The sequence below is a fragment of the Mirounga angustirostris genome, unplaced genomic scaffold, assembly GCF_029215605.1.
Source record: "Mirounga angustirostris isolate CCGP_5_RB_7025 unplaced genomic scaffold, mMirAng1.0.hap1 SCAF_6, whole genome shotgun sequence".
Classification (NCBI taxonomy): Eukaryota; Metazoa; Chordata; class Mammalia; order Carnivora; family Phocidae; genus Mirounga; species Mirounga angustirostris.
In genome coordinates this window covers 88057226-88084161 of record NW_026991714.1, presented here as the reverse complement: position 1 = coordinate 88084161, position 26936 = coordinate 88057226, and the positions used below count along the sequence as shown (strand labels likewise).

At 70.6% G+C, this 26936-nt stretch overlaps 14 non-coding genes across 14 annotated transcripts; all 14 read right to left on the bottom strand.

Annotated features, from left to right (window-relative positions):
• Positions 1-146: 146 nt before the first annotated feature.
• Positions 147-265, bottom strand: LOC135365035 (5S ribosomal RNA). The gene has a single exon (XR_010412843.1). It is a non-coding gene; the product is annotated as a 5S ribosomal RNA (ribosomal RNA).
• Positions 266-2078: 1813 nt separating this feature from the next.
• On the bottom strand, positions 2079-2197 carry LOC135365033 (5S ribosomal RNA). Its single transcript, XR_010412841.1, has one exon. It is a non-coding gene; the product is annotated as a 5S ribosomal RNA (ribosomal RNA).
• A 1811-nt stretch (positions 2198-4008) lies between these two features.
• On the bottom strand, positions 4009-4127 carry LOC135365032 (5S ribosomal RNA). The gene has a single exon (XR_010412840.1). It is a non-coding gene; the product is annotated as a 5S ribosomal RNA (ribosomal RNA).
• A 1815-nt stretch (positions 4128-5942) lies between these two features.
• On the bottom strand, positions 5943-6061 carry LOC135365031 (5S ribosomal RNA). Its single transcript, XR_010412839.1, has one exon. It is a non-coding gene; the product is annotated as a 5S ribosomal RNA (ribosomal RNA).
• A 1809-nt stretch (positions 6062-7870) lies between these two features.
• Positions 7871-7989, bottom strand: LOC135365030 (5S ribosomal RNA). Its single transcript, XR_010412838.1, has one exon. It is a non-coding gene; the product is annotated as a 5S ribosomal RNA (ribosomal RNA).
• A 1816-nt stretch (positions 7990-9805) lies between these two features.
• On the bottom strand, positions 9806-9924 carry LOC135365016 (5S ribosomal RNA). The gene has a single exon (XR_010412824.1). It is a non-coding gene; the product is annotated as a 5S ribosomal RNA (ribosomal RNA).
• A 1811-nt stretch (positions 9925-11735) lies between these two features.
• Positions 11736-11854, bottom strand: LOC135365029 (5S ribosomal RNA). The gene has a single exon (XR_010412837.1). It is a non-coding gene; the product is annotated as a 5S ribosomal RNA (ribosomal RNA).
• A 1813-nt stretch (positions 11855-13667) lies between these two features.
• Positions 13668-13786, bottom strand: LOC135365028 (5S ribosomal RNA). The gene has a single exon (XR_010412836.1). It is a non-coding gene; the product is annotated as a 5S ribosomal RNA (ribosomal RNA).
• A 1809-nt stretch (positions 13787-15595) lies between these two features.
• Positions 15596-15714, bottom strand: LOC135365027 (5S ribosomal RNA). Its single transcript, XR_010412835.1, has one exon. It is a non-coding gene; the product is annotated as a 5S ribosomal RNA (ribosomal RNA).
• Positions 15715-17532: 1818 nt separating this feature from the next.
• On the bottom strand, positions 17533-17651 carry LOC135365026 (5S ribosomal RNA). Its single transcript, XR_010412834.1, has one exon. It is a non-coding gene; the product is annotated as a 5S ribosomal RNA (ribosomal RNA).
• A 1811-nt stretch (positions 17652-19462) lies between these two features.
• On the bottom strand, positions 19463-19581 carry LOC135365025 (5S ribosomal RNA). Its single transcript, XR_010412833.1, has one exon. It is a non-coding gene; the product is annotated as a 5S ribosomal RNA (ribosomal RNA).
• A 1827-nt stretch (positions 19582-21408) lies between these two features.
• Positions 21409-21527, bottom strand: LOC135365024 (5S ribosomal RNA). The gene has a single exon (XR_010412832.1). It is a non-coding gene; the product is annotated as a 5S ribosomal RNA (ribosomal RNA).
• Positions 21528-23338: 1811 nt separating this feature from the next.
• LOC135365022 (5S ribosomal RNA) lies at positions 23339-23457 on the bottom strand. Its single transcript, XR_010412830.1, has one exon. It is a non-coding gene; the product is annotated as a 5S ribosomal RNA (ribosomal RNA).
• Positions 23458-25271: 1814 nt separating this feature from the next.
• Positions 25272-25390, bottom strand: LOC135365021 (5S ribosomal RNA). Its single transcript, XR_010412829.1, has one exon. It is a non-coding gene; the product is annotated as a 5S ribosomal RNA (ribosomal RNA).
• Positions 25391-26936: the final 1546 nt, after the last annotated feature.

Sequence of the window (26936 nt, the reverse complement as noted above, 5' to 3'; positions counted from 1 at the left end):
GGGACTCGCGGTGCGGTGCGCGGCTGGCGAGGGGCCAGGGGGGCACGGGGCGTTTGGAGGAAGCCTAGTTGGGCAAGGGGGCGGGGTGCTGTGGCGGTAAAGGTATGGGAAGGGTGGCCCAAGGGGAAAGAAAAGGCAAAGAAAAAAGCCTACAGCACCCGGTATTCCCAGGCGGTCTCCCATCCAAGTACTAACCAGGCCCGACCCTGCTTAGCTTCCGAGATCAGACGAGATCGGGCGCGTTCAGGGTGGTATGGCCGTAGACGTGTGCGGCTGCCGCTGGCCGCCCTAAGAGCCTGCTCTGCGCCTCCCGGGCCCAGCCGTGCCCCTCCTCAGCCCTCACCCGAACCCCGCCTGCCCTGCGCCTTGCACCTGCCTGCCTGCCAGCCGCCCAGGGGACGTGGCCCCTCCGGTGCCCCGCAGTCGTGGAAGTCCGGGCGCTCTCCCTGCCGGGGACTCTCCAGTCCCGGGGGCCGCCGCCGCCCCACCGCCTCCTGGCTACCGGCATGGCAAAGGGAAGCGTCGGGGCGGGGCGCGGTGGGCGCGGCCCCTGAGGTGTTTTCCGCGCCCCCCACCCCCAGCGTCCCACCCGTCGCCCTAGGCCAAGCCAGGCCGGCCACCAGGCCTTTCTGCCTCTCCACCCCGCCTGGCTCCAAGCCAACCCGGAGCCACCGGCGCCCCCAGGGACCCTCCTCATCAGCCCAACCCCGTCGCCCTTCCTCCGCCACCCTTCCCCTGCCCACCCACCGACAAGAGGACCCGACTGAGGGACACCGGAAGCCGGCTGGCATAGACAGACGCACAGACCCACGGGGAAAGACAGAGACACGGACGGACGGACGGACGGAGATGTAGACAGAGAGGAAGAGAGGGACAGAGAGGGAGAACACAGACAGAGTATCCAACACACACCCCCGCTCTGGCCCCAAGACAGACAGACGCGGACCCTGACCTGGATGCGGACAGGGACGGAGACACAGGGGCACACCCCAGAAACAGACACACACACCACACACACCACACACACCACACACACACCACACACACACACACACACACACACACAGAGGAAGAGACTGTGTTGGCTAGGCAGCTAGCCCTCCTCGGGAGGGTGGTCGTGCTTGGGTGGGCTCTGGGCACCGAGGAGCCCCCCGGGGCCGAGGTCGCGCAGCCAAGGCCTCAGGAGACCCGCCCTGCTCCCGTTCCCGCCCAGGACCCACTCTGGGCCTGGGGGCGTGCGGGCGATTCCTCCTCTGCTCTCGTCCTTTATTTGGGGGGCCGCTTTGGGGCGTGGTGCAGGGCCGCCCCCTCCCGCCGTCTTGCCGAGCGAGCGAGCCTCGCTGTGCGCTTCGCTGTTGCGGGGACACTGAGCACGGAGTCGGGGGCCAACGGGTGGTCCCGGGTGCCAACGGGGGAGGCCCCGGGCGGTCGGCCATCTTGTGTCCTGCCCACACGGAGCGAGGACCCCCGGCCTGGGGGCAGAGGGACGGTGTTCCGCGGGAAGGAAGGGAATGCCCGCGCGCGCGGGAGCGCAGCCCAGGGCGGGTGGGGAGAAGGTGGAGGCGGGCCCAGGCCTAAGGTGGGGCCGGTTGCCCGGTGCGCTTGTGCACTCGGGGCGGCCCAAGGGAATGGCTAGGGGCTCCGGGGATGAGGCCCCGAGGCGCAGGACCTTGGGAGGGCACGCCTGCCGAGACGGGGTGCCGTCCCGCCCGCGCTCCCCCCGCCCCAAGCCCGCGGGCGGTCCTCGCCGCCCTCCCCCTTTCCCTCCCTGCGAAGCCGCCGCCTCCGCCCACCCAGCCCGCCCCCACCTCCCCCAGCCCGCCCCTCTGGATCGGGTGTGCGTGGGCGTGGTGGCTGTGAGGTGGAAGGGCTGGGGGCTGCCTGCCGGTGCAGCGGGCACAAGCTGCGAGACAGGGACCCTCGGTGCGGTGCGCGGCTGGCGAGGGGCCAGGGGGGCACCGGGCGTTTGCAGGAGGCCTTGTTGGGCAAGGGGCGGAGGGGGCGGGGCGGGGGGGGGGACTGTGGCGGCGAAGGGAGAGGAAGGGAGGCCGAAGGGGAAAGAAAAGGCAAAGAAAAAAAGCCTACAGCACCCGGTATTCCCAGGCGGTCTCCCATCCAAGTACTAACCAGGCCCGACCCTGCTTAGCTTCCGAGATCAGACGAGATCGGGCGCGTTCAGGGTGGTATGGCCGTAGACGTGTGCCGCTGCCGCTGGCCGCCCTAAGAGCCTGCTCTGCGCCTCCGGGCCGCAGCCGTGCCCCTCCTCAGCCCCCAACCGCCCCACGCCTGCCCTGTGCCTTGCACCTGCCTGCCTGCCAAACCGCCCAGAGGACGTGGCGCCTCCAGCGCCCCGCAGTCGCGGAACACCGAGCGCTCTCACGGCCCGATACTCTCCAGACCCGGGGGCCGCCGCCTGGCTCCCGAGAGGGCCAAGGGGAGCGTCGGGGCGCGGGGGGCGTGGCCCGCGCGCTGTTCTCCGCGCCCCCCCACCCCCGGCGCCCCACCCGCCGCCCTTAGGGCAAGCCAGGCCCGCCACCAGGCCCTTCCGCCTCTCCACCCCGGCCTGGTTCCAAGCCAACCCGGAGCCACCGGCGCCCCCAGGGACCCTCCTCATCAGCCCAACCCCGTCGCCCTTCCTCCGCCACCCTTCCCCTGCCCACCCACCGACAAGAGGACCCGACTGAGGGACACCAGAAGCCGGCTGGCATAGACAGACGCACAGACCCACGGGGAAAGACAGAGACACGGACGGACGGAGATGTAGACAGAGAGGAAGAGAGAGACAGAGAGGGAGACACAGACAGAGTATCCAACACACGCCCCCGCTCTGGCCCCAAGACAGACAGACGCGGACCCTGACCTGGATGCGGACAGGGACGGAGACACAGGGGCACACCACAGAAACAGACACACACCCCCCACCCCACACCCCACACCCCACACACCCCACACACCCCCACACCCCCACACCCCCACCCACCCCCCCACCCATCACCCCGCCCCCCCCCACACACAAACAGGAGGAGACTGTGTTGGCTAGGCAGCTAGCCCTCGGGAGGGTGGTCGTGCTTGGGTGGGCTCTGGGCACCGAGGAGCCCCTCGGGGCCGAGATGCGCAGCCAAGGCGTCACGAGACCCGCTCTGCTCCCGTTCCCGCCCTGGACCCACTCTGGTCCTCGGGGCATGTGGGCGATTCCTCCTCTGCTGTCGTCCTTTATATGGGGGGCTGCTTTGGGGCGAGGTGCAGGGCGCCCCCCTCTCCCCATCTTGCTGAGCGAGCGAGCCTCGGTCTTCGCTTCGCTGTTGCAGGGAGACTAAGCACGGATTCTGGTGCCAGCGGGTGGTCCCGGGCGCCAAGGGGGGAGGCCCCGGGCGACCGGCCATCTTGTGTCCTGCCCACCCGGAGCGGGGACCCCCGGCACGGGGGCAAAGGGACGGTGTTCCAAGGGAAGGAAGGGAATGCCCGCGGGTGGGAGCGCACCCCAGGGCTGCTGGGGACAAGGTGGAGGCGGGCCCAGGCCTAAGGTGGGGCCAGTTGCCCAGTGCGGTCGTGCGCTCCGGGCGGCCCGATGGAATGGCTAGGGGATGTGGGGATGAGGGCCCGAGGCGCAGGACCATGGGAGGACACGCCTGCCCAGAGCGGGTGCCGTCCGGCCCGCGCTGGCCCCGGCCCATCGGTGCCAGGGTCTTCGTCGCCCTCCCGCGTTCCCTCCCTCCGAAGGCGTCGCCTTCGCCCACCCCGCCCGCCCCCATCGACCCCCAGCCCAGCCCTCTGGATCCGGTGTGCGTGGGCGTGGTGGCTTGGAGGCCCAAGGGCTGGCTGGAAGACGCCTGCCCCTGCAGGGGGCACCTGCTGCGAGCCAGGGACTCGCGGTGCGGTGCGCGGCTGGCGAGGGGCCAGGGGGGCACGGGGCGTTTGGAGGAAGCCTAGTTGGGCAAGGGGGCGGGGTGCTGTGGCGGTAAAGGTATGGGAAGGGTGGCCCAAGGGGAAAGAAAAGGCAAAGAAAAAAGCCTACAGCACCCGGTATTCCCAGGCGGTCTCCCATCCAAGTACTAACCAGGCCCGACCCTGCTTAGCTTCCGAGATCAGACGAGATCGGGCGCGTTCAGGGTGGTATGGCCGTAGACGTGTGCGGCTGCCGCTGGCCGCCCTAAGAGCCTGCTCTGCGCCTCCCGGGCCCAGCCGTGCCCCTCCTCAGCCCTCACCCGAACCCCGCCTGCCCTGCGCCTTGCACCTGCCTGCCTGCCAGCCGCCCAGGGGACGTGGCCCCTCCGGTGCCCCGCAGTCGTGGAAGTCCGGGCGCTCTCCCTGCCGGGGACTCTCCAGTCCCGGGGGCCGCCGCCGCCCCACCGCCTCCTGGCTACCGGCATGGCAAAGGGAAGCGTCGGGGCGGGGCGCGGTGGGCGCGGCCCCTGAGGTGTTTTCCGCGCCCCCCACCCCCAGCGTCCCACCCGTCGCCCTAGGCCAAGCCAGGCCGGCCACCAGGCCTTTCTGCCTCTCCACCCCGCCTGGCTCCAAGCCAACCCGGAGCCACCGGCGCCCCCAGGGACCCTCCTCATCAGCCCAACCCCGTCGCCCTTCCTCCGCCACCCTTCCCCTGCCCACCCACCGACAAGAGGACCCGACTGAGGGACACCGGAAGCCGGCTGGCATAGACAGACGCACAGACCCACGGGGAAAGACAGAGACACGGACGGACGGACGGACGGAGATGTAGACAGAGAGGAAGAGAGGGACAGAGAGGGAGAACACAGACAGAGTATCCAACACACACCCCCGCTCTGGCCCCAAGACAGACAGACGCGGACCCTGACCTGGATGCGGACAGGGACGGAGACACAGGGGCACACCCCAGAAACAGACACACACACCACACACACACCACACACACCACACACACACCACACACACACACACACACACACACACAGAGGAAGAGACTGTGTTGGCTAGGCAGCTAGCCCTCCTCGGGAGGGTGGTCGTGCTTGGGTGGGCTCTGGGCACCGAGGAGCCCCCCGGGGCCGAGGTCGCGCAGCCAAGGCCTCAGGAGACCCGCCCTGCTCCCGTTCCCGCCCAGGACCCACTCTGGGCCTGGGGGCGTGCGGGCGATTCCTCCTCTGCTCTCGTCCTTTATTTGGGGGGCCGCTTTGGGGCGTGGTGCAGGGCCGCCCCCTCCCGCCGTCTTGCCGAGCGAGCGAGCCTCGCTGTGCGCTTCGCTGTTGCGGGGACACTGAGCACGGAGTCGGGGGCCAACGGGTGGTCCCGGGTGCCAACGGGGGAGGCCCCGGGCGGTCGGCCATCTTGTGTCCTGCCCACACGGAGCGAGGACCCCCGGCCTGGGGGCAGAGGGACGGTGTTCCGCGGGAAGGAAGGGAATGCCCGCGCGCGCGGGAGCGCAGCCCAGGGCGGGTGGGGAGAAGGTGGAGGCGGGCCCAGGCCTAAGGTGGGGCCGGTTGCCCGGTGCGCTTGTGCACTCGGGGCGGCCCAAGGGAATGGCTAGGGGCTCCGGGGATGAGGCCCCGAGGCGCAGGACCTTGGGAGGGCACGCCTGCCGAGACGGGGTGCCGTCCCGCCCGCGCTCCCCCCGCCCCAAGCCCGCGGGCGGTCCTCGCCGCCCTCCCCCTTTCCCTCCCTGCGAAGCCGCCGCCTCCGCCCACCCAGCCCGCCCCCACCTCCCCCAGCCCGCCCCTCTGGATCGGGTGTGCGTGGGCGTGGTGGCTGTGAGGTGGAAGGGCTGGGGGCTGCCTGCCGGTGCAGCGGGCACAAGCTGCGAGACAGGGACCCTCGGTGCGGTGCGCGGCTGGCGAGGGGCCAGGGGGGCACCGGGCGTTTGCAGGAGGCCTTGTTGGGCAAGGGGCGGAGGGGGCGGGGCGGGGGGGGGGACTGTGGCGGCGAAGGGAGAGGAAGGGAGGCCGAAGGGGAAAGAAAAGGCAAAGAAAAAAAGCCTACAGCACCCGGTATTCCCAGGCGGTCTCCCATCCAAGTACTAACCAGGCCCGACCCTGCTTAGCTTCCGAGATCAGACGAGATCGGGCGCGTTCAGGGTGGTATGGCCGTAGACGTGTGCCGCTGCCGCTGGCCGCCCTAAGAGCCTGCTCTGCGCCTCCGGGCCGCAGCCGTGCCCCTCCTCAGCCCCCAACCGCCCCACGCCTGCCCTGTGCCTTGCACCTGCCTGCCTGCCAAACCGCCCAGAGGACGTGGCGCCTCCAGCGCCCCGCAGTCGCGGAACACCGAGCGCTCTCACGGCCCGATACTCTCCAGACCCGGGGGCCGCCGCCTGGCTCCCGAGAGGGCCAAGGGGAGCGTCGGGGCGCGGGGGGCGTGGCCCGCGCGCTGTTCTCCGCGCCCCCCCACCCCCGGCGCCCCACCCGCCGCCCTTAGGGCAAGCCAGGCCCGCCACCAGGCCCTTCCGCCTCTCCACCCCGGCCTGGTTCCAAGCCAACCCGGAGCCACCGGCGCCCCCAGGGACCCTCCTCATCAGCCCAACCCCGTCGCCCTTCCTCCGCCACCCTTCCCCTGCCCACCCACCGACAAGAGGACCCGACTGAGGGACACCAGAAGCCGGCTGGCATAGACAGACGCACAGACCCACGGGGAAAGACAGAGACACGGACGGACGGAGATGTAGACAGAGAGGAAGAGAGAGACAGAGAGGGAGACACAGACAGAGTATCCAACACACGCCCCCGCTCTGGCCCCAAGACAGACAGACGCGGACCCTGACCTGGATGCGGACAGGGACGGAGACACAGGGGCACACCACAGAAACAGACACACACCCCCCACCCCACACCCCACACCCCACACACCCCACACACCCCCACACCCCCACACCCCCACCCCCCCCCCACCCATCCCCCCCCCCCACACACACACAAACAGGAGGAGACTGTGTTGGCTAGGCAGCTAGCCCTCGGGAGGGTGGTCGTGCTTGGGTGGGCTCTGGGCACCGAGGAGCCCCTCGGGGCCGAGATGCGCAGCCAAGGCGTCACGAGACCCGCTCTGCTCCCGTTCCCGCCCTGGACCCACTCTGGTCCTCGGGGCATGTGGGCGATTCCTCCTCTGCTGTCGTCCTTTATATGGGGGGCTGCTTTGGGGCGAGGTGCAGGGCGCCCCCCTCTCCCCATCTTGCTGAGCGAGCGAGCCTCGGTCTTCGCTTCGCTGTTGCAGGGAGACTAAGCACGGATTCTGGTGCCAGCGGGTGGTCCCGGGCGCCAAGGGGGGAGGCCCCGGGCGACCGGCCATCTTGTGTCCTGCCCACCCGGAGCGGGGACCCCCGGCACGGGGGCAAAGGGACGGTGTTTCAAGGGAAGGAAGGGAATGCCCGCGGGTGGGAGCGCACCCCAGGGCTGCTGGGGACAAGGTGGAGGCGGGCCCAGGCCTAAGGTGGGGCCAGTTGCCCAGTGCGGTCGTGCGCTCCAGGCGGCCCGATGGAATGGCTAGGGGATCTGGGGATGAGGGCCCGAGGCGCAGGACCATGGGAGGACACGCCTGCCCAGAGCGGGTGCCGTCCGGCCCGCGCTGGCCCCGGCCCATCGGTGCCAGGGTCATCGTCGCCCTCCCGCGTTCCCTCCCTCCGAAGGCGTCGCCTTCGCCCACCCCGCCCGCCCCCATCGACCCCCAGCCCACCCCTCTGGATCCGGTGTGCGTGGGCGTGGTGGCTTGGAGGCCCAAGGGCTGGCTGGAAGACGCCTGCCCCTGCAGGGGGCACCTGCTGCGAGCCAGGGACTCGCGGTGCGGTGCGCGGCTGGCGAGGGGCCAGGGGGGCACGGGGCGTTTGGAGGAAGCCTAGTTGGGCAAGGGGGCGGGGTGCTGTGGCGGTAAAGGTATGGGAAGGGTGGCCCAAGGGGAAAGAAAAGGCAAAGAAAAAAGCCTACAGCACCCGGTATTCCCAGGCGGTCTCCCATCCAAGTACTAACCAGGCCCGACCCTGCTTAGCTTCCGAGATCAGACGAGATCGGGCGCGTTCAGGGTGGTATGGCCGTAGACGTGTGCGGCTGCCGCTGGCCGCCCTAAGAGCCTGCTCTGCGCCTCCCGGGCCCAGCCGTGCCCCTCCTCAGCCCTCACCCGAACCCCGCCTGCCCTGCGCCTTGCACCTGCCTGCCTGCCAGCCGCCCAGGGGACGTGGCCCCTCCGGTGCCCCGCAGTCGTGGAAGTCCGGGCGCTCTCCCTGCCGGGGACTCTCCAGTCCCGGGGGCCGCCGCCGCCCCACCGCCTCCTGGCTACCGGCATGGCAAAGGGAAGCGTCGGGGCGGGGCGCGGTGGGCGCGGCCCCTGAGGTGTTTTCCGCGCCCCCCACCCCCAGCGTCCCACCCGTCGCCCTAGGCCAAGCCAGGCCGGCCACCAGGCCTTTCTGCCTCTCCACCCCGCCTGGCTCCAAGCCAACCCGGAGCCACCGGCGCCCCCAGGGACCCTCCTCATCAGCCCAACCCCGTCGCCCTTCCTCCGCCACCCTTCCCCTGCCCACCCACCGACAAGAGGACCCGACTGAGGGACACCGGAAGCCGGCTGGCATAGACAGACGCACAGACCCACGGGGAAAGACAGAGACACGGACGGACGGACGGACGGAGATGTAGACAGAGAGGAAGAGAGGGACAGAGAGGGAGAACACAGACAGAGTATCCAACACACACCCCCGCTCTGGCCCCAAGACAGACAGACGCGGACCCTGACCTGGATGCGGACAGGGACGGAGACACAGGGGCACACCCCAGAAACAGACACACACACCACACACACACCACACACACCACACACACACCACACACACACACACACACACACACACAGAGGAAGAGACTGTGTTGGCTAGGCAGCTAGCCCTCCTCGGGAGGGTGGTCGTGCTTGGGTGGGCTCTGGGCACCGAGGAGCCCCCCGGGGCCGAGGTCGCGCAGCCAAGGCCTCAGGAGACCCGCCCTGCTCCCGTTCCCGCCCAGGACCCACTCTGGGCCTGGGGGCGTGCGGGCGATTCCTCCTCTGCTCTCGTCCTTTATTTGGGGGGCCGCTTTGGGGCGTGGTGCAGGGCCGCCCCCTCCCGCCGTCTTGCCGAGCGAGCGAGCCTCGCTGTGCGCTTCGCTGTTGCGGGGACACTGAGCACGGAGTCGGGGGCCAACGGGTGGTCCCGGGTGCCAACGGGGGAGGCCCCGGGCGGTCGGCCATCTTGTGTCCTGCCCACACGGAGCGAGGACCCCCGGCCTGGGGGCAGAGGGACGGTGTTCCGCGGGAAGGAAGGGAATGCCCGCGCGCGCGGGAGCGCAGCCCAGGGCGGGTGGGGAGAAGGTGGAGGCGGGCCCAGGCCTAAGGTGGGGCCGGTTGCCCGGTGCGCTTGTGCACTCGGGGCGGCCCAAGGGAATGGCTAGGGGCTCCGGGGATGAGGCCCCGAGGCGCAGGACCTTGGGAGGGCACGCCTGCCGAGACGGGGTGCCGTCCCGCCCGCGCTCCCCCCGCCACAAGCCCGCGGGCGGTCCTCGCCGCCCTCCCCCTTTCCCTCCCTGCGAAGCCGCCGACTCCGCCCACCCAGCCCGCCCCCACCTCCCCCAGCCCGCCCCTCTGGATCGGGTGTGCGTGGGCGTGGTGGCTGTGAGGTGGAAGGGCTGGGGGCTGCCTGCCGGTGCAGCGGGCACAAGCTGCGAGACAGGGACCCTCGGTGCGGTGCGCGGCTGGCGAGGGGCCAGGGGGGCACCGGGCGTTTGCAGGAGGCCTTGTTGGGCAAGGGGCGGAGGGGGCGGGGCGGGGGGGGGGGACTGTGGCGGCGAAGGGAGAGGAAGGGAGGCCGAAGGGGAAAGAAAAGGCAAAGAAAAAAAGCCTACAGCACCCGGTATTCCCAGGCGGTCTCCCATCCAAGTACTAACCAGGCCCGACCCTGCTTAGCTTCCGAGATCAGACGAGATCGGGCGCGTTCAGGGTGGTATGGCCATAGACGTGTGCGGCTGCCGCTGGCCGCCCTAAGAGCCTGCTCTGCGCCTCCGGGCCGCAGCCGTGCCCCTCCTCAGCCCCCAACCGCCTCACGCCTGCCCTGTGCCTTGCACCTGCCTGCCTGCCAAACCGCCCAGAGGACGTGGCGCCTCCAGCGCCCCGCAGTCGCGGAACACCGAGCGCTCTCACGGCCCGATACTCTCCAGACCCGGGGGCCGCCGCCTGGCTCCCGAGAGGGCCAAGGGGAGCGTCGGGGCGCGGGGGGCGTGGCCCGCGCGCTGTTCTCCGCGCCCCCCCACCCCCGGCGCCCCACCCGCCGCCCTTAGGGCAAGCCAGGCCCGCCACCAGGCCCTTCCGCCTCTCCACCCCGGCCTGGTTCCAAGCCAACCCGGAGCCACCGGCGCCCCCAGGGACCCTCCTCATCAGCCCAACCCCGTCGCCCTTCCTCCGCCACCCTTCCCCTGCCCACCCACCGACAAGAGGACCCGACTGAGGGACACCAGAAGCCGGCTGGCATAGACAGACGCACAGACCCACGGGGAAAGACAGAGACACGGACGGACGGAGATGTAGACAGAGAGGAAGAGAGAGACAGAGAGGGAGACACAGACAGAGTATCCAACACACGCCCCCGCTCTGGCCCCAAGACAGACAGACGCGGACCCTGACCTGGATGCGGACAGGGACGGAGACACAGGGGCACACCACAGAAACAGACACACACCCCCCACCCCACACCCCACACCCCACACACCCCACACACCCCCACACCCCCACACCCCACCCACCCCCCCACCCATCCCCCCCCCCCACACACACACAAACAGGAGGAGACTGTGTTGGCTAGGCAGCTAGCCCTCGGGAGGGTGGTCGTGCTTGGGTGGGCTCTGGGCACCGAGGAGCCCCTCGGGGCCGAGATGCGCAGCCAAGGCGTCACGAGACCCGCTCTGCTCCCGTTCCCGCCCTGGACCCACTCTGGTCCTCGGGGCATGTGGGCGATTCCTCCTCTGCTGTCGTCCTTTATATGGGGGGCTGCTTTGGGGCGAGGTGCAGGGCGCCCCCCCCTCTCCCCATCTTGCTGAGCGAGCGAGCCTCGGTCTTCGCTTCGCTGTTGCAGGGAGACTAAGCACGGATTCTGGTGCCAGCGGGTGGTCCCGGGCGCCAAGGGGGGAGGCCCCGGGCGACCGGCCATCTTGTGTCCTGCCCACCCGGAGCGGGGACCCCCGGCACGGGGGCAAAGGGACGGTGTTCCAAGGGAAGGAAGGGAATGCCCGCGGGTGGGAGCGCACCCCAGGGCTGCTGGGGACAAGGTGGAGGCGGGCCCAGGCCTAAGGTGGGGCCAGTTGCCCAGTGCGGTCGTGCGCTCCGGGCGGCCCGATGGAATGGCTAGGGGATCTGGGGATGAGGGCCCGAGGCGCAGGACCATGGGAGGACACGCCTGCCCAGAGCGGGTGCCGTCCGGCCCGCGCTGGCCCCGGCCCATCGGTGCCAGGGTCATCGTCGCCCTCCCGCGTTCCCTCCCTCCGAAGGCGTCGCCTTCGCCCACCCCGCCCGCCCCCATCGACCCCCAGCCCACCCCTCTGGATCCGGTGTGCGTGGGCGTGGTGGCTTGGAGGCCCAAGGGCTGGCTGGAAGACGCCTGCCCCTGCAGGGGGCACCTGCTGCGAGCCAGGGACTCGCGGTGCGGTGCGCGGCTGGCGAGGGGCCAGGGGGGCACGGGGCGTTTGGAGGAAGCCTAGTTGGGCAAGGGGGCGGGGTGCTGTGGCGGTAAAGGTATGGGAAGGGTGGCCCAAGGGGAAAGAAAAGGCAAAGAAAAAAGCCTACAGCACCCGGTATTCCCAGGCGGTCTCCCATCCAAGTACTAACCAGGCCCGACCCTGCTTAGCTTCCGAGATCAGACGAGATCGGGCGCGTTCAGGGTGGTATGGCCGTAGACGTGTGCGGCTGCCGCTGGCCGCCCTAAGAGCCTGCTCTGCGCCTCCCGGGCCCAGCCGTGCCCCTCCTCAGCCCTCACCCGAACCCCGCCTGCCCTGCGCCTTGCACCTGCCTGCCTGCCAGCCGCCCAGGGGACGTGGCCCCTCCGGTGCCCCGCAGTCGTGGAAGTCCGGGCGCTCTCCCTGCCGGGGACTCTCCAGTCCCGGGGGCCGCCGCCGCCCCACCGCCTCCTGGCTACCGGCATGGCAAAGGGAAGCGTCGGGGCGGGGCGCGGTGGGCGCGGCCCCTGAGGTGTTTTCCGCGCCCCCCACCCCCAGCGTCCCACCCGTCGCCCTAGGCCAAGCCAGGCCGGCCACCAGGCCTTTCTGCCTCTCCACCCCGCCTGGCTCCAAGCCAACCCGGAGCCACCGGCGCCCCCAGGGACCCTCCTCATCAGCCCAACCCCGTCGCCCTTCCTCCGCCACCCTTCCCCTGCCCACCCACCGACAAGAGGACCCGACTGAGGGACACCGGAAGCCGGCTGGCATAGACAGACGCACAGACCCACGGGGAAAGACAGAGACACGGACGGACGGACGGACGGAGATGTAGACAGAGAGGAAGAGAGGGACAGAGAGGGAGAACACAGACAGAGTATCCAACACACACCCCCGCTCTGGCCCCAAGACAGACAGACGCGGACCCTGACCTGGATGCGGACAGGGACGGAGACACAGGGGCACACCCCAGAAACAGACACACACACCACACACACACCACACACACCACACACACCACACACACACACACACACACACACACAGAGGAAGAGACTGTGTTGGCTAGGCAGCTAGCCCTCCTCGGGAGGGTGGTCGTGCTTGGGTGGGCTCTGGGCACCGAGGAGCCCCCCGGGGCCGAGGTCGCGCAGCCAAGGCCTCAGGAGACCCGCCCTGCTCCCGTTCCCGCCCAGGACCCACTCTGGGCCTGGGGGCGTGCGGGCGATTCCTCCTCTGCTCTCGTCCTTTATTTGGGGGGCCGCTTTGGGGCGTGGTGCAGGGCCGCCCCCTCCCGCCGTCTTGCCGAGCGAGCGAGCCTCGCTGTGCGCTTCGCTGTTGCGGGGACACTGAGCACGGAGTCGGGGGCCAACGGGTGGTCCCGGGTGCCAACGGGGGAGGCCCCGGGCGGTCGGCCATCTTGTGTCCTGCCCACACGGAGCGAGGACCCCCGGCCTGGGGGCAGAGGGACGGTGTTCCGCGGGAAGGAAGGGAATGCCCGCGCGCGCGGGAGCGCAGCCCAGGGCGGGTGGGGAGAAGGTGGAGGCGGGCCCAGGCCTAAGGTGGGGCCGGTTGCCCGGTGCGCTTGTGCACTCGGGGCGGCCCAAGGGAATGGCTAGGGGCTCCGGGGATGAGGCCCCGAGGCGCAGGACCTTGGGAGGGCACGCCTGCCGAGACGGGGTGCCGTCCCGCCCGCGCTCCCCCCGCCCCAAGCCCGCGGGCGGTCCTCGCCGCCCTCCCCCTTTCCCTCCCTGCGAAGCCGCCGCCTCCGCCCACCCAGCCCGCCCCCACCTCCCCCAGCCCGCCCCTCTGGATCGGGTGTGCGTGGGCGTGGTGGCTGTGAGGTGGAAGGGCTGGGGGCTGCCTGCCGGTGCAGCGGGCACAAGCTGCGAGACAGGGACCCTCGGTGCGGTGCGCGGCTGGCGAGGGGCCAGGGGGGCACCGGGCGTTTGCAGGAGGCCTTGTTGGGCAAGGGGCGGAGGGGGCGGGGCGGGGGGGGGGACTGTGGCGGCGAAGGGAGAGGAAGGGAGGCCGAAGGGGAAAGAAAAGGCAAAGAAAAAAAGCCTACAGCACCCGGTATTCCCAGGCGGTCTCCCATCCAAGTACTAACCAGGCCCGACCCTGCTTAGCTTCCGAGATCAGACGAGATCGGGCGCGTTCAGGGTGGTATGGCCGTAGACGTGTGCCGCTGCCGCTGGCCGCCCTAAGAGCCTGCTCTGCGCCTCCGGGCCGCAGCCGTGCCCCTCCTCAGCCCCCAACCGCCCCACGCCTGCCCTGTGCCTTGCACCTGCCTGCCTGCCAAACCGCCCAGAGGACGTGGCGCCTCCAGCGCCCCGCAGTCGCGGAACACCGAGCGCTCTCACGGCCCGATACTCTCCAGACCCGGGGGCCGCCGCCTGGCTCCCGAGAGGGCCAAGGGGAGCGTCGGGGCGCGGGGGGCGTGGCCCGCGCGCTGTTCTCCGCGCCCCCCCACCCCCGGCGCCCCACCCGCCGCCCTTAGGGCAAGCCAGGCCCGCCACCAGGCCCTTCCGCCTCTCCACCCCGGCCTGGTTCCAAGCCAACCCGGAGCCACCGGCGCCCCCAGGGACCCTCCTCATCAGCCCAACCCCGTCGCCCTTCCTCCGCCACCCTTCCCCTGCCCACCCACCGACAAGAGGACCCGACTGAGGGACACCAGAAGCCGGCTGGCATAGACAGACGCACAGACCCACGGGGAAAGACAGAGACACGGACGGACGGAGATGTAGACAGAGAGGAAGAGAGAGACAGAGAGGGAGACACAGACAGAGTATCCAACACACGCCCCCGCTCTGGCCCCAAGACAGACAGACGCGGACCCTGACCTGGATGCGGACAGGGACGGAGACACAGGGGCACACCACAGAAACAGACACACACCCCCCACCCCACACCCCACACCCCACACACCCCACACACCCCCACACCCCCACACCCCCACCCCCCCCCCACCCATCCCCCCCCCCCACACACACACAAACAGGAGGAGACTGTGTTGGCTAGGCAGCTAGCCCTCGGGAGGGTGGTCGTGCTTGGGTGGGCTCTGGGCACCGAGGAGCCCCTCGGGGCCGAGATGCGCAGCCAAGGCGTCACGAGACCCGCTCTGCTCCCGTTCCCGCCCTGGACCCACTCTGGTCCTCGGGGCATGTGGGCGATTCCTCCTCTGCTGTCGTCCTTAATATGGGGGGCTGCTTTGGGGCGAGGTGCAGGGCGCCCCCCTCTCCCCATCTTGCTGAGCGAGCGAGCCTCGGTCTTCGCTTCGCTGTTGCAGGGAGACTAAGCACGGATTCTGGTGCCAGCGGGTGGTCCCGGGCGCCAAGGGGGGAGGCCCCGGGCGACCGGCCATCTTGTGTCCTGCCCACCCGGAGCGGGGACCCCCGGCACGGGGGCAAAGGGACGGTGTTTCAAGGGAAGGAAGGGAATGCCCGCGGGTGGGAGCGCACCCCAGGGCTGCTGGGGACAAGGTGGAGGCGGGCCCAGGCCTAAGGTGGGGCCAGTTGCCCAGTGCGGTCGTGCGCTCCGGGCGGCCCGATGGAATGACTAGGGGATCTGGGGATGAGGGCCCGAGGCGCAGGACCATGGGAGGACACGCCTGCCCAGAGCGGGTGCCGTCCGGCCCGCGCTGGCCCCGGCCCATCGGTGCCAGGGTCATCGTCGCCCTCCCGCGTTCCCTCCCTCCGAAGGCGTCGCCTTCGCCCACCCCGCCCGCCCCCATCGACCCCCAGCCCACCCCTCTGGATCCGGTGTGCGTGGGCGTGGTGGCTTGGAGGCCCAAGGGCTGGCTGGAAGACGCCTGCCCCTGCAGGGGGCACCTGCTGCGAGCCAGGGACTCGCGGTGCGGTGCGCGGCTGGCGAGGGGCCAGGGGGGCACGGGGCGTTTGGAGGAAGCCTAGTTGGGCAAGGGGGCGGGGTGCTGTGGCGGTAAAGGTATGGGAAGGGTGGCCCAAGGGGAAAGAAAAGGCAAAGAAAAAAGCCTACAGCACCCGGTATTCCCAGGCGGTCTCCCATCCAAGTACTAACCAGGCCCGACCCTGCTTAGCTTCCGAGATCAGACGAGATCGGGCGCGTTCAGGGTGGTATGGCCGTAGACGTGTGCGGCTGCCGCTGGCCGCCCTAAGAGCCTGCTCTGCGCCTCCCGGGCCCAGCCGTGCCCCTCCTCAGCCCTCACCCGAACCCCGCCTGCCCTGCGCCTTGCACCTGCCTGCCTGCCAGCCGCCCAGGGGACGTGGCCCCTCCGGTGCCCCGCAGTCGTGGAAGTCCGGGCGCTCTCCCTGCCGGGGACTCTCCAGTCCCGGGGGCCGCCGCCGCCCCACCGCCTCCTGGCTACCGGCATGGCAAAGGGAAGCGTCGGGGCGGGGCGCGGTGGGCGCGGCCCCTGAGGTGTTTTCCGCGCCCCCCACCCCCAGCGTCCCACCCGTCGCCCTAGGCCAAGCCAGGCCGGCCACCAGGCCTTTCTGCCTCTCCACCCCGCCTGGCTCCAAGCCAACCCGGAGCCACCGGCGCCCCCAGGGACCCTCCTCATCAGCCCAACCCCGTCGCCCTTCCTCCGCCACCCTTCCCCTGCCCACCCACCGACAAGAGGACCCGACTGAGGGACACCGGAAGCCGGCTGGCATAGACAGACGCACAGACCCACGGGGAAAGACAGAGACACGGACGGACGGACGGACGGAGATGTAGACAGAGAGGAAGAGAGGGACAGAGAGGGAGAACACAGACAGAGTATCCAACACACACCCCCGCTCTGGCCCCAAGACAGACAGACGCGGACCCTGACCTGGATGCGGACAGGGACGGAGACACAGGGGCACACCCCAGAAACAGACACACACACCACACACACACCACACACACCACACACACACCACACACACACACACACACACACACACAGAGGAAGAGACTGTGTTGGCTAGGCAGCTAGCCCTCCTCGGGAGGGTGGTCGTGCTTGGGTGGGCTCTGGGCACCGAGGAGCCCCCCGGGGCCGAGGTCGCGCAGCCAAGGCCTCAGGAGACCCGCCCTGCTCCCGTTCCCGCCCAGGACCCACTCTGGGCCTGGGGGCGTGCGGGCGATTCCTCCTCTGCTCTCGTCCTTTATTTGGGGGGCCGCTTTGGGGCGTGGTGCAGGGCCGCCCCCTCCCGCCGTCTTGCCGAGCGAGCGAGCCTCGCTGTGCGCTTCGCTGTTGCGGGGACACTGAGCACGGAGTCGGGGGCCAACGGGTGGTCCCGGGTGCCAACGGGGGAGGCCCCGGGCGGTCGGCCATCTTGTGTCCTGCCCACACGGAGCGAGGACCCCCGGCCTGGGGGCAGAGGGACGGTGTTCCGCGGGAAGGAAGGGAATGCCCGCGCGCGCGGGAGCGCAGCCCAGGGCGGGTGGGGAGAAGGTGGAGGCGGGCCCAGGCCTAAGGTGGGGCCGGTTGCCCGGTGCGCTTGTGCACTCGGGGCGGCCCAAGGGAATGGCTAGGGGCTCCGGGGATGAGGCCCCGAGGCGCAGGACCTTGGGAGGGCACGCCTGCCGAGACGGGGTGCCGTCCCGCCCGCGCTCCCCCCGCCCCAAGCCCGCGGGCGGTCCTCGCCGCCCTCCCCCTTTCCCTCCCTGCGAAGCCGCCGCCTCCGCCCACCCAGCCCGCCCCCACCTCCCCCAGCCCGCCCCTCTGGATCGGGTGTGCGTGGGCGTGGTGGCTGTGAGGTGGAAGGGCTGGGGGCTGCCTGCCGGTGCAGCGGGCACAAGCTGCGAGACAGGGACCCTCGGTGCGGTGCGCGGCTGGCGAGGGGCCAGGGGGGCACCGGGCGTTTGCAGGAGGCCTTGTTGGGCAAGGGGCGGAGGGGGCGGGGCGGGGGGGGGGGGGACTGTGGCGGCGAAGGGAGAGGAAGGGAGGCCGAAGGGGAAAGAAAAGGCAAAGAAAAAAAGCCTACAGCACCCGGTATTCCCAGGCGGTCTCCCATCCAAGTACTAACCAGGCCCGACCCTGCTTAGCTTCCGAGATCAGACGAGATCGGGCGCGTTCAGGGTGGTATGGCCGTAGACGTGTGCCGCTGCCGCTGGCCGCCCTAAGAGCCTGCTCTGCGCCTCCGGGCCGCAGCCGTGCCCCTCCTCAGCCCCCAACCGCCCCACGCCTGCCCTGTGCCTTGCACCTGCCTGCCTGCCAAACCGCCCAGAGGACGTGGCGCCTCCAGCGCCCCGCAGTCGCGGAACACCGAGCGCTCTCACGGCCCGATACTCTCCAGACCCGGGGGCCGCCGCCTGGCTCCCGAGAGGGCCAAGGGGAGCGTCGGGGCGCGGGGGGCGTGGCCCGCGCGCTGTTCTCCGCGCCCCCCCACCCCCGGCGCCCCACCCGCCGCCCTTAGGGCAAGCCAGGCCCGCCACCAGGCCCTTCCGCCTCTCCACCCCGGCCTGGTTCCAAGCCAACCCGGAGCCACCGGCGCCCCCAGGGACCCTCCTCATCAGCCCAACCCCGTCGCCCTTCCTCCGCCACCCTTCCCCTGCCCACCCACCGACAAGAGGACCCGACTGAGGGACACCAGAAGCCGGCTGGCATAGACAGACGCACAGACCCACGGGGAAAGACAGAGACACGGACGGACGGAGATGTAGACAGAGAGGAAGAGAGAGACAGAGAGGGAGACACAGACAGAGTATCCAACACACGCCCCCGCTCTGGCCCCAAGACAGACAGACGCGGACCCTGACCTGGATGCGGACAGGGACGGAGACACAGGGGCACACCACAGAAACAGACACACACCCCCCACCCCACACCCCACACCCCACACACCCCACACACCCCCACACCCCCACACCCCCACCCACCCCCCCACCCATCCCCCCGCCCCCCCACACACACAAACAGGAGGAGACTGTGTTGGCTAGGCAGCTAGCCCTCGGGAGGGTGGTCGTGCTTGGGTGGGCTCTGGGCACCGAGGAGCCCCTCGGGGCCGAGATGCGCAGCCAAGGCGTCACGAGACCCGCTCTGCTCCCGTTCCCGCCCTGGACCCACTCTGGTCCTCGGGGCATGTGGGCGATTCCTCCTCTGCTGTCGTCCTTTATATGGGGGGCTGCTTTGGGGCGAGGTGCAGGGCGCCCCCCTCTCCCCATCTTGCTGAGCGAGCGAGCCTCGGTCTTCGCTTCGCTGTTGCAGGGAGACTAAGCACGGATTCTGGTGCCAGCGGGTGGTCCCGGGCGCCAAGGGGGGAGGCCCCGGGCGACCGGCCATCTTGTGTCCTGCCCACCCGGAGCGGGGACCCCCGGCACGGGGGCAAAGGGACGGTGTTCCAAGGGAAGGAAGGGAATGCCCGCGGGTGGGAGCGCACCCCAGGGCTGCTGGGGACAAGGTGGAGGCGGGCCCAGGCCTAAGGTGGGGCCAGTTGCCCAGTGCGGTCGTGCGCTCCGGGCGGCCCGATGGAATGGCTAGGGGATGTGGGGATGAGGGCCCGAGGCGCAGGACCATGGGAGGACACGCCTGCCCAGAGCGGGTGCCGTCCGGCCCGCGCTGGCCCCGGCCCATCGGTGCCAGGGTCTTCGTCGCCCTCCCGCGTTCCCTCCCTCCGAAGGCGTCGCCTTCGCCCACCCCGCCCGCCCCCATCGACCCCCAGCCCAGCCCTCTGGATCCGGTGTGCGTGGGCGTGGTGGCTTGGAGGCCCAAGGGCTGGCTGGAAGACGCCTGCCCCTGCAGGGGGCACCTGCTGCGAGCCAGGGACTCGCGGTGCGGTGCGCGGCTGGCGAGGGGCCAGGGGGGCACGGGGCGTTTGGAGGAAGCCTAGTTGGGCAAGGGGGCGGGGTGCTGTGGCGGTAAAGGTATGGGAAGGGTGGCCCAAGGGGAAAGAAAAGGCAAAGAAAAAAGCCTACAGCACCCGGTATTCCCAGGCGGTCTCCCATCCAAGTACTAACCAGGCCCGACCCTGCTTAGCTTCCGAGATCAGACGAGATCGGGCGCGTTCAGGGTGGTATGGCCGTAGACGTGTGCGGCTGCCGCTGGCCGCCCTAAGAGCCTGCTCTGCGCCTCCCGGGCCCAGCCGTGCCCCTCCTCAGCCCTCACCCGAACCCCGCCTGCCCTGCGCCTTGCACCTGCCTGCCTGCCAGCCGCCCAGGGGACGTGGCCCCTCCGGTGCCCCGCAGTCGTGGAAGTCCGGGCGCTCTCCCTGCCGGGGACTCTCCAGTCCCGGGGGCCGCCGCCGCCCCACCGCCTCCTGGCTACCGGCATGGCAAAGGGAAGCGTCGGGGCGGGGCGCGGTGGGCGCGGCCCCTGAGGTGTTTTCCGCGCCCCCCACCCCCACCCCCACCCCCAGCGTCCCACCCGTCGCCCTAGGCCAAGCCAGGCCGGCCACCAGGCCTTTCTGCCTCTCCACCCCGCCTGGCTCCAAGCCAACCCGGAGCCACCGGCGCCCCCAGGGACCCTCCTCATCAGCCCAACCCCGTCGCCCTTCCTCCGCCACCCTTCCCCTGCCCACCCACCGACAAGAGGACCCGACTGAGGGACACCAGAAGCCGGCTGGCATAGACAGACGCACAGACCCACGGGGAAAGACAGAGACACGGACGGACGGACGGACGGAGATGTAGACAGAGAGGAAGAGAGGGACAGAGAGGGAGAACACAGACAGAGTATCCAACACACACCCCCGCTCTGGCCCCAAGACAGACAGACGCGGACCCTGACCTGGATGCGGACAGGGACGGAGACACAGGGGCACACCCCAGAAACAGACACACACACCACACACACACCACACACACCACACACACACCACACACACACACACACACACACACAGAGGAAGAGACTGTGTTGGCTAGGCAGCTAGCCCTCCTCGGGAGGGTGGTCGTGCTTGGGTGGGCTCTGGGCACCGAGGAGCCCCCCGGGGCCGAGGTCGCGCAGCCAAGGCCTCAGGAGACCCGCCCTGCTCCCGTTCCCGCCCAGGACCCACTCTGGGCCTGGGGGCGTGCGGGCGATTCCTCCTCTGCTCTCGTCCTTTATTTGGGGGGCCGCTTTGGGGCGTGGTGCAGGGCCGCCCCCTCCCGCCGTCTTGCCGAGCGAGCGAGCCTCGCTGTGCGCTTCGCTGTTGCGGGGACACTGAGCACGGAGTCGGGGGCCAACGGGTGGTCCCGGGTGCCAACGGGGGAGGCCCCGGGCGGTCGGCCATCTTGTGTCCTGCCCACACGGAGCGAGGACCCCCGGCCTGGGGGCAGAGGGACGGTGTTCCGCGGGAAGGAAGGGAATGCCCGCGCGCGCGGGAGCGCAGCCCAGGGCGGGTGGGGAGAAGGTGGAGGCGGGCCCAGGCCTAAGGTGGGGCCGGTTGCCCGGTGCGCTTGTGCACTCGGGGCGGCCCAAGGGAATGGCTAGGGGCTCCGGGGATGAGGCCCCGAGGCGCAGGACCTTGGGAGGGCACGCCTGCCGAGACGGGGTGCCGTCCCGCCCGCGCTCCCCCCGCCCCAAGCCCGCGGGCGGTCCTCGCCGCCCTCCCCCTTTCCCTCCCTGCGAAGCCGCCGCCTCCGCCCACCCAGCCCGCCCCCACCTCCCCCAGCCCGCCCCTCTGGATCGGGTGTGCGTGGGCGTGGTGGCTGTGAGGTGGAAGGGCTGGGGGCTGCCTGCCGGTGCAGCGGGCACAAGCTGCGAGACAGGGACCCTCGGTGCGGTGCGCGGCTGGCGAGGGGCCAGGGGGGCACCGGGCGTTTGCAGGAGGCCTTGTTGGGCAAGGGGCGGAGGGGGCGGGGCGGGGGGGGGGGGACTGTGGCGGCGAAGGGAGAGGAAGGGAGGCCGAAGGGGAAAGAAAAGGCAAAGAAAAAAAGCCTACAGCACCCGGTATTCCCAGGCGGTCTCCCATCCAAGTACTAACCAGGCCCGACCCTGCTTAGCTTCCGAGATCAGACGAGATCGGGCGCGTTCAGGGTGGTATGGCCGTAGACGTGTGCCGCTGCCGCTGGCCGCCCTAAGAGCCTGCTCTGCGCCTCCGGGCCGCAGCCGTGCCCCTCCTCAGCCCCCAACCGCCCCACGCCTGCCCTGTGCCTTGCACCTGCCTGCCTGCCAAACCGCCCAGAGGACGTGGCGCCTCCAGCGCCCCGCAGTCGCGGAACACCGAGCGCTCTCACGGCCCGATACTCTCCAGACCCGGGGGCCGCCGCCTGGCTCCCGAGAGGGCCAAGGGGAGCGTCGGGGCGCGGGGGGCGTGGCCCGCGCGCTGTTCTCCGCGCCCCCCCACCCCCGGCGCCCCACCCGCCGCCCTTAGGGCAAGCCAGGCCCGCCACCAGGCCCTTCCGCCTCTCCACCCCGGCCTGGTTCCAAGCCAACCCGGAGCCACCGGCGCCCCCAGGGACCCTCCTCATCAGCCCAACCCCGTCGCCCTTCCTCCGCCACCCTTCCCCTGCCCACCCACCGACAAGAGGACCCGACTGAGGGACACCAGAAGCCGGCTGGCATAGACAGACGCACAGACCCACGGGGAAAGACAGAGACACGGACGGACGGAGATGTAGACAGAGAGGAAGAGAGAGACAGAGAGGGAGACACAGACAGAGTATCCAACACACGCCCCCGCTCTGGCCCCAAGACAGACAGACGCGGACCCTGACCTGGATGCGGACAGGGACGGAGACACAGGGGCACACCACAGAAACAGACACACACCCCCCACCCCACACCCCACACCCCACACACCCCACACACCCCCACACCCCCACACCCCCACCCACCCCCCCACCCATCCCCCCGCCCCCCCACACACACAAACAGGAGGAGACTGTGTTGGCTAGGCAGCTAGCCCTCGGGAGGGTGGTCGTGCTTGGGTGGGCTCTGGGCACCGAGGAGCCCCTCGGGGCCGAGATGCGCAGCCAAGGCGTCACGAGACCCGCTCTGCTCCCGTTCCCGCCCTGGACCCACTCTGGTCCTCGGGGCATGTGGGCGATTCCTCCTCTGCTGTCGTCCTTTATATGGGGGGCTGCTTTGGGGCGAGGTGCAGGGCGCCCCCCTCTCCCCATCTTGCTGAGCGAGCGAGCCTCGGTCTTCGCTTCGCTGTTGCAGGGAGACTAAGCACGGATTCTGGTGCCAGCGGGTGGTCCCGGGCGCCAAGGGGGGAGGCCCCGGGCGACCGGCCATCTTGTGTCCTGCCCACCCGGAGCGGGGACCCCCGGCACGGGGGCAAAGGGACGGTGTTCCAAGGGAAGGAAGGGAATGCCCGCGGGTGGGAGCGCACCCCAGGGCTGCTGGGGACAAGGTGGAGGCGGGCCCAGGCCTAAGGTGGGGCCAGTTGCCCAGTGCGGTCGTGCGCTCCGGGCGGCCCGATGGAATGGCTAGGGGATCTGGGGATGAGGGCCCGAGGCGCAGGACCATGGGAGGACACGCCTGCCCAGAGCGGGTGCCGTCCGGCCCGCGCTGGCCCCGGCCCATCGGTGCCAGGGTCATCGTCGCCCTCCCGCGTTCCCTCCCTCCGAAGGCGTCGCCTTCGCCCACCCCGCCCGCCCCCATCGACCCCCAGCCCACCCCTCTGGATCCGGTGTGCGTGGGCGTGGTGGCTTGGAGGCCCAAGGGCTGGCTGGAAGACGCCTGCCCCTGCAGGGGGCACCTGCTGCGAGCCAGGGACTCGCGGTGCGGTGCGCGGCTGGCGAGGGGCCAGGGGGGCACGGGGCGTTTGGAGGAAGCCTAGTTGGGCAAGGGGGCGGGGTGCTGTGGCGGTAAAGGTATGGGAAGGGTGGCCCAAGGGGAAAGAAAAGGCAAAGAAAAAAGCCTACAGCACCCGGTATTCCCAGGCGGTCTCCCATCCAAGTACTAACCAGGCCCGACCCTGCTTAGCTTCCGAGATCAGACGAGATCGGGCGCGTTCAGGGTGGTATGGCCGTAGACGTGTGCGGCTGCCGCTGGCCGCCCTAAGAGCCTGCTCTGCGCCTCCCGGGCCCAGCCGTGCCCCTCCTCAGCCCTCACCCGAACCCCGCCTGCCCTGCGCCTTGCACCTGCCTGCCTGCCAGCCGCCCAGGGGACGTGGCCCCTCCGGTGCCCCGCAGTCGTGGAAGTCCGGGCGCTCTCCCTGCCGGGGACTCTCCAGTCCCGGGGGCCGCCGCCGCCCCACCGCCTCCTGGCTACCGGCATGGCAAAGGGAAGCGTCGGGGCGGGGCGCGGTGGGCGCGGCCCCTGAGGTGTTTTCCGCGCCCCCCACCCCCAGCGTCCCACCCGTCGCCCTAGGCCAAGCCAGGCCGGCCACCAGGCCTTTCTGCCTCTCCACCCCGCCTGGCTCCAAGCCAACCCGGAGCCACCGGCGCCCCCAGGGACCCTCCTCATCAGCCCAACCCCGTCGCCCTTCCTCCGCCACCCTTCCCCTGCCCACCCACCGACAAGAGGACCCGACTGAGGGACACCGGAAGCCGGCTGGCATAGACAGACGCACAGACCCACGGGGAAAGACAGAGACACGGACGGACGGACGGACGGAGATGTAGACAGAGAGGAAGAGAGGGACAGAGAGGGAGAACACAGACAGAGTATCCAACACACACCCCCGCTCTGGCCCCAAGACAGACAGACGCGGACCCTGACCTGGATGCGGACAGGGACGGAGACACAGGGGCACACCCCAGAAACAGACACACACACCACACACACACCACACACACCACACACACACCACACACACACACACACACACACACAGAGGAAGAGACTGTGTTGGCTAGGCAGCTAGCCCTCCTCGGGAGGGTGGTCGTGCTTGGGTGGGCTCTGGGCACCGAGGAGCCCCCCGGGGCCGAGGTCGCGCAGCCAAGGCCTCAGGAGACCCGCCCTGCTCCCGTTCCCGCCCAGGACCCACTCTGGGCCTGGGGGCGTGCGGGCGATTCCTCCTCTGCTCTCGTCCTTTATTTGGGGGGCCGCTTTGGGGCGTGGTGCAGGGCCGCCCCCTCCCGCCGTCTTGCCGAGCGAGCGAGCCTCGCTGTGCGCTTCGCTGTTGCGGGGACACTGAGCACGGAGTCGGGGGCCAACGGGTGGTCCCGGGTGCCAACGGGGGAGGCCCCGGGCGGTCGGCCATCTTGTGTCCTGCCCACACGGAGCGAGGACCCCCGGCCTGGGGGCAGAGGGACGGTGTTCCGCGGGAAGGAAGGGAATGCCCGCGCGCGCGGGAGCGCAGCCCAGGGCGGGTGGGGAGAAGGTGGAGGCGGGCCCAGGCCTAAGGTGGGGCCGGTTGCCCGGTGCGCTTGTGCACTCGGGGCGGCCCAAGGGAATGGCTAGGGGCTCCGGGGATGAGGCCCCGAGGCGCAGGACCTTGGGAGGGCACGCCTGCCGAGACGGGGTGCCGTCCCGCCCGCGCTCCCCCCGCCCCAAGCCCGCGGGCGGTCCTCGCCGCCCTCCCCCTTTCCCTCCCTGCGAAGCCGCCGCCTCCGCCCACCCAGCCCGCCCCCACCTCCCCCAGCCCGCCCCTCTGGATCGGGTGTGCGTGGGCGTGGTGGCTGTGAGGTGGAAGGGCTGGGGGCTGCCTGCCGGTGCAGCGGGCACAAGCTGCGAGACAGGGACCCTCGGTGCGGTGCGCGGCTGGCGAGGGGCCAGGGGGGCACCGGGCGTTTGCAGGAGGCCTTGTTGGGCAAGGGGCGGAGGGGGCGGGGCGGGGGGGGGGGACTGTGGCGGCGAAGGGAGAGGAAGGGAGGCCGAAGGGGAAAGAAAAGGCAAAGAAAAAAAGCCTACAGCACCCGGTATTCCCAGGCGGTCTCCCATCCAAGTACTAACCAGGCCCGACCCTGCTTAGCTTCCGAGATCAGACGAGATCGGGCGCGTTCAGGGTGGTATGGCCGTAGACGTGTGCCGCTGCCGCTGGCCGCCCTAAGAGCCTGCTCTGCGCCTCCGGGCCGCAGCCGTGCCCCTCCTCAGCCCCCAACCGCCCCACGCCTGCCCTGTGCCTTGCACCTGCCTGCCTGCCAAACCGCCCAGAGGACGTGGCGCCTCCAGCGCCCCGCAGTCGCGGAACACCGAGCGCTCTCACGGCCCGATACTCTCCAGACCCGGGGGCCGCCGCCTGGCTCCCGAGAGGGCCAAGGGGAGCGTCGGGGCGCGGGGGGCGTGGCCCGCGCGCTGTTCTCCGCGCCCCCCCACCCCCGGCGCCCCACCCGCCGCCCTTAGGGCAAGCCAGGCCCGCCACCAGGCCCTTCCGCCTCTCCACCCCGGCCTGGTTCCAAGCCAACCCGGAGCCACCGGCGCCCCCAGGGACCCTCCTCATCAGCCCAACCCCGTCGCCCTTCCTCCGCCACCCTTCCCCTGCCCACCCACCGACAAGAGGACCCGACTGAGGGACACCAGAAGCCGGCTGGCATAGACAGACGCACAGACCCACGGGGAAAGACAGAGACACGGACGGACGGAGATGTAGACAGAGAGGAAGAGAGAGACAGAGAGGGAGACACAGACAGAGTATCCAACACACGCCCCCGCTCTGGCCCCAAGACAGACAGACGCGGACCCTGACCTGGATGCGGACAGGGACGGAGACACAGGGGCACACCACAGAAACAGACACACACCCCCCACCCCACACCCCACACCCCACACACCCCACACACCCCCACACCCCCACACCCCCACCCCCCCCCCCACCCATCCCCCCCCCCCACACACACACAAACAGGAGGAGACTGTGTTGGCTAGGCAGCTAGCCCTCGGGAGGGTGGTCGTGCTTGGGTGGGCTCTGGGCACCGAGGAGCCCCTCGGGGCCGAGATGCGCAGCCAAGGCGTCACGAGACCCGCTCTGCTCCCGTTCCCGCCCTGGACCCACTCTGGTCCTCGGGGCATGTGGGCGATTCCTCCTCTGCTGTCGTCCTTAATATGGGGGGCTGCTTTGGGGCGAGGTGCAGGGCGCCCCCCTCTCCCCATCTTGCTGAGCGAGCGAGCCTCGGTCTTCGCTTCGCTGTTGCAGGGAGACTAAGCACGGATTCTGGTGCCAGCGGGTGGTCCCGGGCGCCAAGGGGGGAGGCCCCGGGCGACCGGCCATCTTGTGTCCTGCCCACCCGGAGCGGGGACCCCCGGCACGGGGGCAAAGGGACGGTGTTTCAAGGGAAGGAAGGGAATGCCCGCGGGTGGGAGCGCACCCCAGGGCTGCTGGGGACAAGGTGGAGGCGGGCCCAGGCCTAAGGTGGGGCCAGTTGCCCAGTGCGGTCGTGCGCTCCAGGCGGCCCGATGGAATGGCTAGGGGATCTGGGGATGAGGGCCCGAGGCGCAGGACCATGGGAGGACACGCCTGCCCAGAGCGGGTGCCGTCCGGCCCGCGCTGGCCCCGGCCCATCGGTGCCAGGGTCATCGTCGCCCTCCCGCGTTCCCTCCCTCCGAAGGCGTCGCCTTCGCCCACCCCGCCC